Source organism: Clupea harengus, chromosome 11, assembly GCF_900700415.2.
Source record: "Clupea harengus chromosome 11, Ch_v2.0.2, whole genome shotgun sequence".
Lineage (NCBI taxonomy): Eukaryota > Metazoa > Chordata > Actinopteri > Clupeiformes > Clupeidae > Clupea > Clupea harengus.
The window spans coordinates 7646725-7661925 of record NC_045162.1 but is presented as its reverse complement, the minus strand read 5'-3'; the positions used below and the strand labels follow the sequence as shown (position 1 = coordinate 7661925).

The 15201-nt window shown below is 42.1% G+C and overlaps 1 protein-coding gene across 1 annotated transcript in view; it reads right to left on the bottom strand.

Annotated features, from left to right (window-relative positions):
• dyrk1b (dual-specificity tyrosine-(Y)-phosphorylation regulated kinase 1B) overlaps positions 1-15049 on the bottom strand; it is a 48015-nt gene extending 32966 nt beyond the window's left edge. The window contains exon 1 of the mRNA XM_012818082.3: positions 12876-15049. The gene's annotated coding sequence lies outside the window, so the exon portion shown is untranslated. The remainder of the gene's footprint in view (positions 1-12875) is intronic.
• Positions 15050-15201: the final 152 nt, after the last annotated feature.

The following is a 15201-nucleotide window of genomic DNA, read 5'->3' as shown; positions in this document are numbered from 1 at the left end:
AATAGAGAAAGTAAAGTCAATTGGGGTGCAGACAGAGAGAGAAAGAGGCAGGGGCAAGACGGACGGAAACAGAGAAGGGGCGAAAGCTGCTATCATGCATCAGAGCTTTAGTTCTAAGTCCATGAACAAATGCATTCACCAAACTAAAGTCTAGTCTGATACCACCCTGACTAACAACATGCAGTGTTTCCAACCTCCTTTAGGATGACCTTTTCAGGGGACACAGTGCACAGGGAGCATTCAGTTCAGCCCAGCCAGGCTTGGCCGGGCTCAGCTCCAACAAGCAAGCCAAGTGATAGACCATCTATCAACATGAAAAAACCAAACCTCCATTACTAAAGGCACAGTCTGGTTAAACACAATTTAGCTGGCTACCGCTAACCAAATACAACTCGGAATCCGACTTAAGAATCCCGAGACACTTCTTCTCTAACAGGCACGCCACGGATCACAGAGGGCGAAGGCTAGCAGGTTAGCAGCACGTAGCCACAGACAGACAGGTAAGATTAGGGCAAAGGTCACCAGTCAAACAGATCAGGGCTGCAACAAATACAGACAGTACCTCAGGCTTACAAACTACGTTATGAACCCCAAAACAATCCTGGAGAGCAGTATCTTAACTGCGTCAATTACCGGCACGCGTCAATTATAGGACACTTTCAGCGTTGTCATGTTTACATTCACTCTCGTGAGTGACTATGGAAAGAAACGTAAGCTCCCAGAAAAATATGGCATTTAAGCTTTACTTTTGAAAAAAATGTACTCTGTAGAACTAATTTAAACTTGTGAAATAGTGTTGTACTTTTGCGTGTACCTTATAGTGTGGAACACTTAGCGGCGCAACGAATATTTCATTTCGTCTTAAAGTTGTACTGTCAGATTTATTCTCTCCAGATGAAGTTTGACTGTGATTTTAAACTGTCATTTCAAATGCTAAAAACAGCTAGCATGATGAATTGTAAGTACGGATGCTTACAGAGACCAAATCCGATTACTCTGGTCGTTTAGACCTATGTCAATATGAAAGGCACTTGTTGAGAAATTGGGCGGGAGAATAACGCGATTTGGTGAGGAAGGTCGCCTTACGTAGTTGCGTTTACAGTTTAACTTAAACAAAGTTGAATTAGATTAAAATGTTGTATTTCCACGAACAAAAGTACAATTACAATACCGTTATAATAAATGTCTTCATTTTTAATACATAACATACATAATCATGCCATGTTTGTTTTGTGCATGTTTAAGTGAATAGACTGCACCTACAACTGAATCAGGTCAAAGAAAGCCCACAAATAACCCAAATTAAACAAAAATAACACTAGTTAGATTAACATTTGCTTGTCAAAACATGTTGTGACAGTCATTTGTACAGAAATTAGACCGGTATATGTCAAAGGAAGAGGAAAGCATATTATTATCTCGAAAACCAACGCGGTAAGTGGAACAAAGTGGGAGTGTCCTATAATTGACGCAGGCGAAAACGTACTCATGTAACGTGTCACCGTAAACATTAATAGACATTTTTAGACATACGTTTTCTTGCGGTCTTAAACGAGTCGTACAAGTTAAAAAGGACAAATATCTCTCTCGAAAACCTTAAGTTTGGCTATCCTTATACATAACGTTAATCTATAAATAGACTTAGCATATCGATTTTTCAACAAACTGTCCGATAACTGACGCATCTACGCTAGGAAACATGCCTGTTCTGATAAAGCCCACCGTTAATAGGACATTGAGATATAAAATCTTAGAGCTTTTTATGGAGGAAATATAGATTAAAGGCGCAGTCCGTGATTCTAATTTCATGCCCTCTGTCAAATTCATCGCTCCTCTCGGCCCTCTACTTCAGGAGCACGAACTTTTTACAAAAACGAATCATGGACTGCATCTTTAATGAGCAGATCCTTCCATTGCAGGTTTGTGTCAAGGCTTCCTTCAGTGACGATGTAGGGTTTCAGAAATCTCCTGCCAACAACACATACAGACAATCACACTCTTATCTTGACATTTCATCTTGTCTTTTTCCTCCTGTCCTCCTTCCCTCTCCTTGTGTACCTCCTTCCATTAATCCTTTTCCTCCTTACTCAATCTTTCTCTATCCTACATTGTCTTCCTTCCCTCTTCCCTCATCCACAGACTACTCCTTGTCTACTCTCTCTCCCTCCATGTTCCTCCCTCTCTCTTTCTCTCTCTTGCTCTCTCTCTCTCTCTCTGCTGTGTTAAGCAGGTCAACGGGCAGGGCTGCTGAGAGGACGAAAAGCAGCACCAAGGAGAGCAACCATTCACTGCACACACACACACACACACACACACACACACGTGTACTGTACTCTCCTGCACATAGCTCTATGAACTCATACCCTCAAACCATACATTTCCTCTTCCCAAATGCCATGGGAATTAGCTCACAATGCAGGTGACAATATGCAATGAGAAGAGCCATATATACAAACCTGCTGTGTCTCTCTCCATCCGTCTCCTTTTCATGTACTTTGACACAAGAGCCACAAAGCATTCACACATACGCCCAGGCCAGTATATGGTCATCACTACACACATGAGATGATCATCATGTATACAAATAGAAACAGCTGATATGCAGTCCAACATACAGTATTAGCTGTTGCATGCGTGTACACACACACACACACACTAGAGGTGCACACACACGCACACACGCACACTAGGGGTGTGCACACACACACACACGCACACTAGGGGTGTGCACAGATAATCGAATATAGGATACTATAACGGATGCAACTTTTCAAAAACAGTTATCCTGCATGCAATCATGGGACATTATGAGGAAATATGGAATACTTTAGCAATTGATATATATATATATATATATATATATATATACAGTGCCCTCCGCAATTATTGGCACCCCTAGTGAATATGAGCAAAACAGGCTATAAAAAAATATGTCTTTGCTGTTTATCCTCTTGGTCTTTCACTCAAAATATTCACAAAAATCCTACCTTTTCATTGAAGTAAAACTATTGAAAGAAAAAAAAACTGTTGACATTAAATAAATATTATTCCCCAAAACATGTGTGCCACAATTATTGGCACCCCTTAATTTAATGTATTGTGCAGCCTCCCTTTGCCAACATAACAGCTCTGAGTCTTCTCCTATAATGCGTGATGAGGTTGGTGAACACATGGCACAGGATCTGAGACCATTCCTACATGCAGTATCTCTCCAGATCCTTCAGATTCTGAGGTCAACGTTTGTAGACTCGGCTTCAGCTCATCCCACAGATTTTCTATGGGGTTTAAGTCGGGGGACTGTGATGGCCATGGCAAAACCTTTATTCTGCGGTCGGTGAACCATTTTTGTGTTGATTTTGAGGTGTGCTTTGGATCATTGACCTGCTGGAAGGTCTAACCACAGCCCATTTTAAGCTTACTGGAGGGGGCTGTTAGGTTTTCATATAATATCTGCTGGTATTTGATGGAGTCCATGATACCATGTATCCTAACAAGATGTCCAGGGCCTTTGGAAGAAAAACAGCCCCACAACATTAAAGATCCGCCACCATACTTCACATTGGGTATGGGGGTCTTTTCTGTATGGCTATGTTTCTGTCTACGCCAAAACCACCTTTGATGTTTGTTGCCAAAAAGCTTTATTTTGGTCTCATCTGACCATATAACTCGGCCCCATTGAAAGTCTGACTTACATTTGGCAAACTGTAGGCGCTTAAGTTTGTAGTTGATTGACAGCAGAGGCTTTTTTCTGGCAACCCTCCAAAACAACTTGTGGTGATGTAGGTGGCGTCTGATGGTAGTTTTGGAGACTTTCTGACCCCAAGACTCAACTCACCTCTACAATTCTCCAGCTGTGATCCTTGGAGATTCTTTTTCCAGTCGAACCATCCTCCTCACGGTGCGTGGGGTCAATGTACACACACGTCCGCTTCCAGGCTGATTCTTAACATCTCCTGTCGCTTTAAACTTCTTAATTATTTCCCTGATAGTGGAAATGGGTATTTTCAACTCTTTAAGAGATTTTCTTGGGTCCATTTCTTGATTTGTGCAGCTCCACAACTTTCAATCGCACATCGTCACTGTGTTCTTGGGTCTTTCCCATAGTGATGAATGACTAATGGAATTTGGCCTGTGTCACCTCATATTTGTACACCAGTGGAACAGGAAGTCATGGTTGACCTCTTAAGAGTTCCTTATCAAACAGGTGAACTTAAAAATGTAAAACATGACTAGAAATATACTTCAGTTAGATTTTAATTATAAGATTTTTGTAGGGGTGCCAATAATTGTGGCACACATGTTTTGGGGGAAAATATTTATTTAATGTCAACAGTTTTTTTTTCTTTCAATAATTTTACTTCAATGAAAAGATAAGATTTTTGTGAATATTTTGAGTTAAAGACCAAGAGGATAAACAGCAGACATATTTTTTTATAGCCTGTTTTGCTCATATTCACTAGGGGTGCCAATAATTGCGGAGGGCACTGTATATATATATAAAATCATATTGAGGTGGTAACTAATACCATGTCTACAGTAATGATTCACCTACAATTAACAATGTAAAGGTGGATTCAGGGAAACCATATAATTCTATGGGGACCTAGTAGGCTAGTTACGTTACCTAGCGTTAGCAGCTAGGTAGCAGTTTAGGCACACATCAACAGAGTTGTGCTGTCAGGTGTCATACTAATAAGAAACAAAATCCCAATGTTAAGTTTTAGGTTTTATATATTTTTTTGCCTAGAATAGTCAAGACAGTCTGTGTCTGTTAGGAATTTTAAGTGCTGGCTGATTCATGGTTGACTACTCGTTAATCTCGTGATATTAGAGTCAGAACTGGGTCCATTTCTAAATATTTTACATTGTTAGAATTGACTACATTTCCCATCCTGCTTTGTTTGGAGATGGGGTGAATGAGGTTTTGGAGGGAGTTGAGAGCAGAGAAGAAGAGGTGGTGAGTGTAAGAGTGTTTTGGATGGCGCTGGAGAAGTAAAGCGGTTCAGTTCAGAATTCAGAACTTGTCTGTCCGTCGGAAATTATTGCCAACACCAGTAGGGGTGGGCGATATGACCAAAATCTTCTATCACGGTATTTGTAATTTTAGATCACGGTTACGGTATATATCACGGTTTATTATACGTAGGGTGACCAGATTTGGGTTTTTGAAAAAGAGGACATTTCAGCGGTGGCGAAATGTGTACAGACATTTATTTATTGACCCTTAAGAACACTAAGGTGCAGAAACAATACTGCCTCAATAGGCTATTGGCATAAGCAATAGTGGCCAGTATCCATTGAATCTTTAAATAGTAAAATAAAAGCAAAGAAGAAAAAGAAAAAAAAAAAGAAGAAAAAGGATAAATCTTTCTATGGCATTTAGTCCAGTGCTTATGTTTCAGTGGTTCTTTAATGTACTTTCAGAAGATAACTCAAGTGTTAAAACTTTCTTTTCAATGTGTGTCCATATGTTAACGCAATAATGATGAGATATTTTCTTTATATGGCCACATATTAAAATAAAAAAATTAAGAAGTTGGCCATTACACAGACATATATACATAGACGCTCCATTGACCGCCTCAGCCCGTTGCTGCGACGTGCTAACGTGATGACGAGGTGATGACTGGTCTGTAAACAGACGCAAGTAAATGATGGAGCTGCAGTTTTTCTGGATAAAAAGCACTATAGATAGCGTTTATATTTCTCAACCGATTTCACTGAGTCGTTTTTATATTCAAGGGTTTATGATCTACGTGGAGTACCAAAAAAAGTTTTGTCTCCATATTACTTAGAATCTCGTTTGTTTGGCCGTAATCGCCGTTGACATACATGACATACATGTATATGATAATCGCTGCTAGACGCTCACTGTTCTTGTGCTCTCACAGCTCATTCACTTTGAAATACTGAAAAATAAATGCCTACACTAGACACTTTTCAGTCCATATTTTTCAGTATATTGAATCTTGCCCAACAGTCGAGGATTACTCAACAAGTAGGCATGACAGTCCTTGCAGGTTATGTGCTTAAAAATTGTACTGGGTATCGTATTATACGGCTCTTCAGAATGTTCAAAAAAGTTCCGTTTATTTGAATGGGCCACCCCAACGTTCGCAGGTCTGTAATTTCTTTATTTTCACTGCTGCGAAAATGTAATGACCGCTGACCATCTTTCATATCATTCCGCAAGTAGTCCGGTCATTTAACGTAACGGGAAGTAATGGGTTGCTACGCAACACCTGAAACTTTAGAGTTCTAGTTTATTTCTCATCAGAAATCACAAAACGGCTACAAAATCGTTAAAGAGGTATTTTTGGAGGAATGTCTATTGTTTTGGCGAGTTACGGTATAATACGAGGGATGAAGTATAGTTCGGGGGTCATTATCTAAAAATAAATCGATTGGATTTCAAAATAAGAGTATACCGCGGTTGAAACGGTATGGCCAAATCTCTCCCGGTAGACACATTTCTACCGTTGCACGGTATATACAGTCATACCGCCCAGCCCTACACACCAGGTAACAACCGCTCCCGAGGATCAAGTTTTACACTAACTCTTGCGCGGATTCAGTTTTCAGGTAGAGCCCTTGGTAAACAAGAGGAACCATGGTGACAGCAGAAATCAACTGTTTGGAAGTTCTTTGTGATAAAATAAATGTACAGAAATTATGAGCTGTGGATAGATTTCTCAAGGATGGCTCAGAAATCGCGTCCGTCATATAATAGAGTAGGCTGATACACTAACGTGGCTAAACAAATTCATGTAAAAACAAATAGACAAATTTAAATGTTTTAACTGATGACCAAGTTTTACAGAATTCACTTGTTGGGGAAAAAAACAAACAAACACTTGACTGAATTCTCCATCTTGCGCTACTGTAGAATGTACTTCACCATTGTGTAAGGTAAGACCAAGAGTCATATTCAGATCATATCATTCATTTCATGCTTTGCTCTATGTGCTAAGGTCAAACCCATCATAGTCTTTTGTTGACAAACCCCCCCCCCACACACACACACACACACACACACACACACACACAGAACCTTAATTCTGGAGTGATCCATTCTCAGTATGTTGTAAAGACACAGTATTGAGAAGACTTGGTGGACCGAAAATCACTCAAGCCGAATGTTCATTCCAATACTAAACCTGCCTATTGGGTAAAGATCACTGCGCTTCATAACCCGACTTCACACTCAGAGGGAAAGGCGGCTTCCTTTTGAGAGTTGACCCAAACCACAGGAACACTGAGGGCAGGCAGAGACAAATGGAGGGGGGGTTAAATGAGGCCTACGCTGGGCCACTGTTCTGCTGTCGGCCAAAAATATTTGGGCAGCATTCCTGCTTTCACGGACATCCGAATTACTGACCTAGGAGGGCAGGGGATGGACACAGAGAAATTTCTCCCAAAAGCCAGAGCAACCAAGCCATACATGGCAAGGCAGAGCATAGGCCTAGTCCAGAAGCCTGCTTCAGTGCAGGTACATGACTGGTGAGTGGCAAAGAGAAAGGGGGGGGGGGGGGGGGGGCGTAAGGCAGGCAGAGGTGTTGCCTTAGAGACAGGTTTCTGTGAGGTCATGAGGAGACGAGATGATGCACGCTTTGTGTGTGTGAGGGTGGCCACCTGTGCCCATGCATCTCCACACTCTGTGCTCACTCCATGCCTTATTCAGAAGCTCAACACACCTTATTGAATTAGGCCAGCCCACATCCCTCTCCCTCTTCCTCACTGACTACTAGGGGTGGGAATCTCTTGGCACCTCACGATTCGATTCGATTCCGATTCAGTGGTCAACGATTCGATTCTAAACCGATTATCGATTCTACACCGATTATCGATTCTAAACCGATTATCGATTATCAATTCTAAACCGATAAAACGATTATCTATGCATGTCGATTTTTAAAACATCTGAGTTTGCTACTCAGAGTCTCAAATCACTTCCTACTTTGTGTTTGATAATTAAAGAAAATCAACAGATGAATTACCTTCTCTATTTTTTATTAGAGAAAAAGCTTTCCCTTGTCACAATTATGACTTTCAATGAACAATGCAATAATCGATGCAGCTTGCATTTCAACACAAAATGAATGTGTAAAAAAAAAAAAAAAAAAATTTAAAATTATTATTTATTTATTTTTTTTAATTAAAAAATCGATTATGAACTTTTCTGAATCGAGACAGAATCGTTCTAGAGAGAAATCGAAAAATCGATTTTTTTTTCCCACCCCTACTGACTACCCAGTAAAGAAGGAGCCTATGTGAGCGTGCATCTGTGTGTGTGTGTGTGTGTGCGCTTTTCATTACCAATTTATAAGATACTCCGAGGACTGAAAGAAAACTGCATTAAGAAAGGCCTAGGCAGCAGCTTAGGGCAAGTTAGAGTAAAAGAAAGGACCTGTCTGGTTCCAGACTGGGGCCAGCAGATCTCGCACTCATCTGAGACCTGGAGTGGGAGCAGTCATGCTTGTGACTACTGCCTGTCCGTAACCATCAACCCCAGGCCATGGAGGGACACACCAGAGGAACCAAAGGAGAGGTCATCCATCTGAGTGCAGCAGGAAAGCAGTTGGGCCACGATCTTGACTGACAACCCTTATTCTGTGCGCTGTCATTTCCCCCCGACTGCTGGACACGGGGAGAAAGGCTGGGAGAGCAGAGTGGTAACACTGTTACGGGTTATGGGTGTAACTGAAAAAAAAAAACTCAAAGGCCAAGGACTGTTGAACTGTACACAGCCATTATACGCCAAGACTTTCAAAATAAAGGCTTCTCAACAGATATGTCCAAACAATCTAAAGGCTATTGGTTTATCCTCATCGTGCTTAGAGAAGGGCTATGAGTTGGCATCCAAGTCACAGATTTCTGATCCAGTGGTGGTATAAAGGGCTTCCATCAGACAAGTGCTTGGCTGAACAAAAGTAATATTTTCTGTTGAATCACAGTGGCAAGGGACATCAAAGCTCATTGCTCATACAGAATAGTCACACATTTGCCAAACTAAGCATTACTTCAAATACCAGAGTATATAAGAGAGCTTGGACCTTACACCGTCCATCTGAGACAAGGTAGCAGTCCTTAAATAGCAGCCCCCCCCCCACCCACCCACCCACCCAAATGCAAAATGACACTCAGAGTATGGAGAGGGGAGGATGATTTTTAGGTGTTAGAGTAGCACACTATACACTGATGAACCTTCAGTTAACCACCAGTGACTGCCCTGTCCTTCCTATCCACTACAATCTGGAACCATAGATCTGAAGTAATAAACATGGTTCTTTAGAATTTTACCATTTATGAGAATCATTCCTTAGAATACACAGACAAACTGCACACAGATCAACAGAAAATATACCCTACTTGGTACTTAACCTGCCAAGAGTTTGAGTGCTTTGATATCCTAAAATATCTATATATCTATGGGGCGACAGTGGTACAGTAGGTAGAGAAGTCGTTTAGTAATCAGAAGGTTGCTAGTTCGATTCCCTGTCGAAGCGTCCTTGAGCAAGACACTGAACCCCTAATTGCTCCTGATGTGCAGTGTGCCATCAGTGTAAATGTAAAATGTGTATACATTGTAAGTCGCACATATGTAAGTCGCTTTGGATAAAAGCGTCTGCTAAATGACTAAATGTAAATGTATATAGGGATTGGATATTTAGGAGGAGGTCACTCTAATGCATCATACTGGCAGATGCAGTTATACCAAATCTGAGAGAGATCTCACAGGCCAAGTCAGTAGTCCATGGACAGGCGGGCACCTGTTTGCTTAGGAAAAAGAATGGCTCCATCAGCCTAAGGGCTGGTCCCATTATGTGCCACAGCCCTACATGTTCAAGGCCACGTCCAAATCAATGCCCTCTCACATGGGCAGAGAGAGTGATCCCAATAGAGCCAGGACAGTCACATGGGATCAAACTGATGGGAGAGGAGAGGGGATGACATTGAGTGGTTACAGGGCGGGGGGGCGGCGCACATGAGGCAAGACACGCTAAAATTTGTACGAGGAGTAAAATTTGTGCGTCATTTTGACAGTGGCAGCCCAAATGGCTGAAGAGACACAACCATAAAATATTGTTTATCTCCCCAGGCACTTGTGGCTTTTTCCCTGGCCTTAGATGCCACTTGCACTGAGGCCTGGGAAGGCATACTGTTGAGCCTCTGTTGGCTGTGGGCAGTGTGCATCCGTGGCGAAGGGCGAGACGCTGCCTTCGTTGTAAATCACACTCACTAGTGTGTGGAAGTCAGGGTAGGTGGGTGGTGGGGCAGGGGGGTGGGACAATATGAACTTGTGAGCGAGTGGGTGTTTCCCTTTTCCACTCCCTAAGCCATCAAACTCAGACGTAAATCAATAAATGAATGGAGGAAGGCCCCCTCGAGTGGTCTCTCTCTCTCCGCAAAAGACAAACACGGCAGGCTGCAATTCTGTCTGGGCTCAGTCAACATTGCGCTCCACCAAAGTGGCAAAAAAGAGGTACCCACCTCAATCTGATCAGACTCTCTACTAGACAATTTAAGAGGGGAGGAATGGAATTTAACATACAGACACGTAACACGCGCACACACGCAAACAAACATGCATGTATGCACACAAGCATATCCAAAACTAGGCGCTTATGTGAAATACATAAATTAATGTGGCACACATTTGTTTTCATACATGCTCACTTCAACATAAAGCCAATGCTGCACCAGACCTGTAGGCTTGAGAATGGGTGAAGTCCATTTTCACACACACACACACACACACACACACACACACACACACACACACACACACACACACACACACACACACACACACACACACACACACACTTCATCTGATGCAGAAAGTGACAGACACTTTTTCACACACATTGCACTAACATCCCACACTTTAAGGCTAGGCCCAACAACTTCACACTGTTTTTTTTTCTCCATCTTGTCAAGGCTTTGTACAATGAACTTAGTCAGTCCGTTCACAACTGTGTCACTCTGCTACCGATACCAAATGAAATCTTAAACAGTGGTCCACTTGCTCCAAAAAATGAGAAGCGTCAAAGAAAGAGAGGGATGGACGGACTGAAAAAAAAATCTAGTCGTAAGTTCATAGACTGTTCTGTAGCAAACAAGCAGTCCTGTTACTGCACAACACTACAAGCCTATAAGGCAGCTCACTAATTCTGTAAAGTGAAAGGAACAGTGAATTGTGTGATGGATGCTAAAGCCTTTTCTACATCAAGATTGACTTACTTTTCAAGGACTGCATTTTGAATGAAGATCCAAGTCTTGGTCATAATCAGTGACAGTGAATCAATTTTTTAAAAGATTTGCCATTTAGCTTAGGTGTGCGTTGTGATAAAAAAAAAATGACTGATAACTACAATGACTCAGTACTTCAGAGATGATGTAAATGACTGCATCAAGCCAGCACAAAATGAGTGTATGGCCACATGAATTCTTCTCTCGAATGAACATAAGTAAATAAATCGAAGGAATTTATTCAAACATGCATGAAATGAATCCCTCTGAAGGGTACTGTGGGGGTTACTTGCGCTGCAGTGGGGAGAGAGAAGGAGAAGGCTACGTGGAAAAGCAATAGGAGGAAAGTGTATCCATTTTGAACCGGCATTTCTACTTCAGCACCACAGCGAGAGCCTTGCACATAACGCTACATGGAAATGAAGGGTGTAGGCACCGCAAGATACACCAGCTAATACCCATTCGACGATGGTTACAGAAAAAGATCAAATTTACGACAGTTGTATTTTCCCCAGTCATTATCGACACAGAAATTGAGATTGGTTCAGAATCGGTGGACTTTTCCCCAGCCACACGCGTGTGCACATATGAACATTGACAGAGGGGAGGGGGGGGGGGGGGGATCTGTAACGTCACCCAACATACCGAGCTGCATTACAACGAGAGAGCATATTTAAATATCTATAAATGCTTCGGTTTTCTCCTTTCCTGTATCAGCAGACGCAATACCCGTCAGTGATTTGGATGCATTACCTTTGCTCTTGCCTTGAATTCCAAATGCACCCAACTGGCTACGATGCATGGCTTTTAGGCATTATGTTCAAAAGATTTGCATGCCATGCAACACCGCAGTTTTGCAATAATGTAACAGCCACTTATGGTCAAATTCGTATCAAATGCAGATATTTGCTGATTACACTGCAACAACTGCGATTCGAGGATTGTAAGCCACAGACTGAAGACATCGAAGAAGAAATCCTGGATATGTGTTAAATCTTCCACAGCCCACATCGAACATGATCATGGATACATGGTTGTCTCTGCTAGTTAACGAATTCAAAATATCACGCAGCCCAATCACGATATGATTTGATAAAGAGACGCTAACGTTAGTTTCTACAGAATCGTTATAAATCGTGATGCCATTGTCAAGAAATGACACACAATTACTATACATTATAACCAACTTGCTTGTGAAATCCCCGCATTTGGCAGCACTAGTTTCCATCACCGCAAATTACATCCTTTGGCAACCGGTGTATCATTGAGGGCAATTACAGTAAAGATAACAGTAGATTAACTGTTAAGTGTTACATATTTAAATGTACCACTCTCTTGTGCATGACCCGCTCAGTACCAAACCGCAAGCTCATTTTTCCCATCCATGTGCCCTCCTCCCTATCTCAGTCCCCGGCACTGACGGCCTATACGCTGGACATAGAGATTGCTACTGGAACACCGCGTCTTGATGCTTGAGGGATAACGTTATACAGAGGATACAAACATATAACTAGGGGTCTTGGCAGACATATGTTCCTGAAGATAGAACTACTGAACATTCCTTACCAACAACTACTGAGAGTGACCAAGATAAAACAATCATAAAACCACTGTGGTCTTACCTCAGGCGGCGGTCTGTTTCCAGCTTCCCGGAGCAGCCATTATCAGTATTCCCTCTCCCTCCGTCCTAACCTCCACGACAGGTACCGGGCAGAATTAAAAACCGGTAACTGATAAACCAAACCCCCCTCCCCCCTAATCGCCACCCCTCTGATGGGTGCGATCTTTTTCAGGGGTATAGAGTCTATAATTTTCTTTTAAATCCTCTTCAAAACATCTGTCTCCAGGAAAGCCGAAAGGTTAGTCTCCAGAGCGCAACCCAGCAAATGTGCTCACGGTTAGTCCAGGTTTCGGTGTTCTTAGCCACGATTAACGCTAGCACAACTAGTGCAAGAAGACCAACACAAGTGACGAGTTAAAATCCGTGCAGTTATACATTACGATGAATTACTGGCAGCAACCGAAATTGTCCTTCTGCCTTCCTTTCCCCTCAGTTTCTCTCCGCGAGAAACCGTGGTGCAAGTCGTGTGGGTCTGAACAGCTAGTTTGCTAGGTAGCTAGCTAGCTAACGTTAGCTAGCACTGGTGGTTGCTAGCTAACAAGCAGAGTGTTGCTTGTTGCGGTGCAGCAAGGGGGTGCACGAGAGGAGTATTACATTTGGAAAAAGAAAACGAATAAAACCAAATTGGGGTGTGTTGTCGCACCGCTATGACTAGCGACGTGCATTTGCTGGACACCCCCTCGGTATCCGATAATCTCGATCTCTCCAAGACTGCCTTTCGCTTGAGTAGGAGAGGGTCTTCACGATAAGCGCGCCCCCGGCTCAAAGCACGTCCCCGCTTGCTTTAGTGCAACGTTCAGTTGACTTTTCCCCACAAAATGGCCGCCAAAACAAATCTGCGGCTGGGAACTAGAGGTGTAAGTTCATGTTACTGTGTCCTTAGTTCATGTATAAGAGAGAATACACTGTAAACGAATTTAATACGCCACCTTTGTTAGGACTGCACGTTGCTAATATAATGTTTCCTCCAATTTAATATTACGAACTGATAGCAAATTGACGCGCCTGATATTTGGTAGTGACAGCTCGCTAGGTCTGCCAGCTAACGCTAGTTAGTTAACTTGCAGTTGCAAAATGTTATACCTGCTGGCCAGCTTGGATCATCAGAGTAGTTATGTCATGAACATTTCAAGATAGCCGTCACTTTGGATTTCCATCCACAGCTGATAGCTACTCAATTAACTTGGATAACGTTATACAATTTGCACCGGTAAATAATCGTGCTGCAATACTTTGCTTACCGTTGATATGTACTCTGTCGACGTTAACTGTATTAGCTAGCTAATGTTACCTATTTAGATCAGACAACAAGAACTGTTAACACGAAATTGCGAAGTAAGCTAGCTAGAGAACTGACTGCTTTGATGCGATAATTGAACCAGCTAACCCCTGGTAGGCACTAACACACACACACACGTTACTTGACGCTGTTGTTAATGTCAGTAACATACGGTTAGCTGCCTGTTGTACATATGAACATTCTGCCTTTTAAGATCCGTGATGTTCCTGTCATCTATTGACACTAAAAGGTCAAAGCAGCTATCGAACCTACATATGTATTTGGTCTATAAAAACCTTTCAACAAATAAAATACACAAACTGGTAACGTCAACCTGGCACATATTTCCAATAATACTACACATGTAATTGATATACACGTCACTGACCATGTTAGCGAGCCCTCGACCATTTTACAGCAAGATTTGCCCAATACCAAATTAAAGGTTTGGATAGTTCACATCGGTATGAAATTAAGGTAACCATTAAACGGAAACCGCTAGTGCCCCTGAAAATACATCGCACCGTTTCCTTCCAATGTGTAAGATAAGGGCTCAGCGCTAAATTGGCCAGGTTATCTAACACCCTATCGGGTGCATGAATTGCAGGTCAGGATCATACACCACATACTGAAATTACTTTGTTTACAATAGCAGGATTGGGTTACTGCGGTCTTATTACCCAAAAAGTTTGACTTTCCCGCCTGAGCAACGCGTCCTCACCACTCGGAAGCCAATAGTCATTCTTCCTGCTCGTTTTCTCTTAAAATGGCGGCGACCGCACTCGGCACTGATGATGCGCTTGGTCAGGTATACCGCCAAAAGTTTTATGAAATCTTATGGCAGTTTCGGGCATCTTTTATAAAGTTCAGATAGATTACTTAAATGATATTCGATATATATATATTTTTAAACTTAATTGCCCGCCCTTTCTTACTTCCCACAACACACCTTCCCCAAACACCACTCCACTTTCAGCTACATAGCACTAGTTCACTTATATTTATTCAGTAAATCCCTAAGGTGAAGCATTTACCACTAGCCAATCAG